Source organism: Triturus cristatus, chromosome 1_1 (assembly GCF_964204655.1).
Source record: "Triturus cristatus chromosome 1_1, aTriCri1.1, whole genome shotgun sequence".
In the NCBI taxonomy this organism is placed as follows: Eukaryota; Metazoa; Chordata; class Amphibia; order Caudata; family Salamandridae; genus Triturus; species Triturus cristatus.
This window is the reverse complement of record NC_140579.1, coordinates 1,211,879,034-1,211,882,444: the sequence shown is the minus strand read 5'-3', so window position 1 is coordinate 1,211,882,444 and position 3,411 is coordinate 1,211,879,034.

The window sequence follows — 3,411 nt, the reverse complement described above, 5'->3', positions numbered from 1 at the left end:
AGAGGAAGAGAACCAGGCCAGCAGAGCTGCTTTGGAGCCAGAGAACCAGGTTAGCAGAGCTGCTCTAGAGCCAGAGAAACCAAGTCAGCAGAGCTGCTTTAGAGCGAGAGAACCAGATCAGCAGAGCTGCTTTAGAGCCAGAGAACCAGGTCAGCAGAGCTGCTCTAGAGGCAGAGAACCAGGTCAGCAGAGCTGCTTTAGAGCGAGAGAACCAGATCAGCAGAGCTGCTTTAGAGCCAGAGAACCAGGTCAGCAGAGCTGCTCTAGAGCCAGAGAACCAGGTCAGCAGAGCTGCTTTAGAGCCATAGAACCAGGTCAGCAGAGCTGCTCTAGAGGCAGAGAACCAGGTCAGTAGAGCTGATTTAGAGGGAGAGAACCAGGTCAGCAGAGCTGCTTTAGAGCCAGAGAACCAGGTCAGCAGAGCTGCTCTAGAGCCAGAGAACCAGGTCAGCAGAGCTACTTTAGAGCCAGAGAACCAGGTCAGCAGAGCTGCTCTAGAGCCAGAGAACCAAGTCAGCAGAGCTGCTGTAGAGCCAGAGAAACCAGGTCAGTAGAGCTGCTTTAGAGCGAGAGAACCAGGTCAGCAGAGCTGCTTTAGAGGGAGAGAACCAGGTCAGCAGAGCTGCTTTAGAGCCAAGGGATCAGGTCAGCAGAGCTGCTCTAGAGCCAGAGAACCAGGTCAGCGGAACTGCTTTAGAGCCTAAGAACTAGGTCAGCAGAGCTGCTCTAGAGCCAGAGAACCAGGTCAGCAGATCTGCTGTAGAGCCAGAGAACCAGCTCAGCAGAGCTGCTTTAGAGGGAGAGAACCAGGTCAGCAGAGCTGATTTAGAGGGAGAAAACCAGGTCAGCAGAGCTGCTTTAGAGCCAGAGAACCAGGCCAGCAGAGCTGCTCTAGAGCCAGAGAACCAGGTCAGCAGAGCTGCTGTAGAGCCAGAGAAACCAGGTCAGTAGAGCTGCTCTAGAGGGAGAGTTCCACAACAGCAGAGCTGCTCTAGAGGGAGAGGACCAGGTCAGCAAAGCTGCTCTAGAGCCAGAGAACCATGTCAGCGGAACTGCTTTAGAGCCAGAGAACCGGGTCAGCAGAGCTGCTCTAGAGCCAGCGAACCAGGTCAGCAGAGCTGCTCTAGAGGCAGAGAACCAGGTCACCAAAGCTGCTTTAGAGGGAGAGAACCAGGCCAGCAGAGCTGCTTTGGACCCAGAGAACCAGGTCAGCAGAGCTGCTCTAGAGCCAGAGAAACCAAGTCAGCAGAGCTGCTTTAGAGCGAGAGAACCAGATCAGCAGAGCTGCTTTAGAGCCAGAGAACCAGGTCAGCAGAGCTGCTCTAGAGCCAGAGAACCAGGTCAGCAGAGCTACTTTAGAGCCAGAGAACCAGGTCAGCAGAGCTGCTCTAGAGCCAGAGAACCAGGTCAGCAGAGCTGCTGTAGAGCCAGAGAAACCAGGTCAGTAGAGCTGCTTTAGAGCGAGAGAACCAGGTCAGCAGAGCTGCTTTAGAGGGAGAGAACCAGGTCAGCAGAGCTGCTTTAGAGCCAAGGGATCAGGTCAGCAGAGCTGCTCTAGAGCCAGAGAACCAGGTCAGCAGAACTGCTTTAGAGCCTAAGAACTAGGTCAGCAGAGCTGCTCTAGAGCCAGAGAACCAGGTCAGCAGAGCTGCTGTAGAGCCAGAGAAACCAGCTCAGCAGAGCTGCTTTAGAAGGAGAGAACCAGGTCAGCAGAGCTGCTTTAGAGCCAGAGAACCAGGCCAGCAGAGCTGCTCTAGAGCCAGAGAACCAGGACAGCAGAGCTGCTGTAGAGCCAGAGAAACCAGGTCAGTAGAGCTGCTCTAGAGGGAGAGATCCGGGTCAGCAGAGCTGGTCTAGAGGGAGAGAACCAGGTCAGCAAAGCTGCTCTAGAGCCAGAGAAACATGTCAGCAGAGCTGCTTTAGAGCCAGAGAACCAGGTCAGCAGAGCTGTTGTAGAGCCAGAGAACCAGATCAGCAGAGCTGCTCTGTAGCCTAAGAACTAGGTCAGCAGAGCTGCTCTAGAGCCAGAGAAACCAGGTCAGCAGAGCTGCTGTAGAGCCAGAGAAACCAGGTCAGCAGAGCTGCTCTAGAGCCAGAGAACCAGGTCAGCAGACCTGCTGTAGAGCCAGAGAAACCAGCTCAGCAGAGCTGCTCTAGAGCCAGAGAACCAGGTCAGGAGAGCTGCTCTAGAGGCAGAGAACCAGGTCACCAAAGCTGCTTTAGAGGAAGAGAACCAGGCCAGCAGAGCTGCTTTGGAGCCAGAGAACCAGGTTAGCAGAGCTGCTCTAGAGCCAGAGAAACCAAGTCAGCAGAGCTGCTTTAGAGCGAGAGAACCAGATCAGCAGAGCTGCTTTAGAGCCAGAGAACCAGGTCAGCAGAGCTGCTCTAGAGCCAGAGAACCAGGTCAGCAGAGCTGCTTTAGAGCCATAGAACCAGGTCAGCAGAGCTGCTCTAGAGGCAGAGAACCAGGTCAGTAGAGCTGATTTAGAGGGAGAGAACCAGGTCAGCAGAGCTGCTTTAGAGCCAGAGAACCAGGTCAGCAGAGCTGCTCTAGAGCCAGAGAACCAGGTCAGCAGAGCTACTTTAGAGCCAGAGAACCAGGTCAGCAGAGCTGCTCTAGAGCCAGAGAACCAGGTCAGCAGAGCTGCTGTAGAGCCAGAGAAACCAGGTCAGTAGAGCTGCTTTAGAGCGAGAGAACCAGGTCAGCAGAGCTGCTTTAGAGGGAGAGAACCAGGTCAGCAGAGCTGCTTTAGAGCCAAGGGATCAGGTCAGCAGAGCTGCTCTAGAGCCAGAGAACCAGGTCAGCAGAACTGCTTTAGAGCCTAAGAACTAGGTCAGCAGAGCTGCTCTAGAGCCAGAGAACCAGGTCAGCAGATCTGCTGTAGAGCCAGAGAAACCAGCTCAGCAGAGCTGCTTTAGAGGGAGAGAACCAGGTCAGCAGAGCTGATTTAGAGGGAGAAAACCAGGTCAGCAGAGCTGCTTTAGAGCCAGAGAACCAGGCCAGCAGAGCTGCTCTAGAGCCAGAGAACCAGGTCAGCAGAGCTGCTGTAGAGCCAGAGAAACCAGGTCAGTAGAGCTGCTCTAGAGGGAGAGAACCACAACAGCAGAGCTGCTCTAGAGGGAGAGAACCAGGTCAGCAAAGCTGCTCTAGAGCCAGAGAACCATGTCAGCAGAACTGCTTTAGAGCCAGAGAACCGGGTCAGCAGAGCTGCTCTAGAGCCAGAGAACCAGGTCAGCAGAGCTGCTCTAGAGGCAGAGAACCAGGTCACCAAAGCTGCTTTAGAGGGAGAGAACCAGGCCAGCAGAGCTGCTTTGGACCCAGAGAACCAGGTCAGCAGAGCTGCTCTAGAGCCAGAGAAACCAAGTCAGCAGAGCTGCTTTAGAGCGAGAGAACCAGATCAGCAGAGCTGC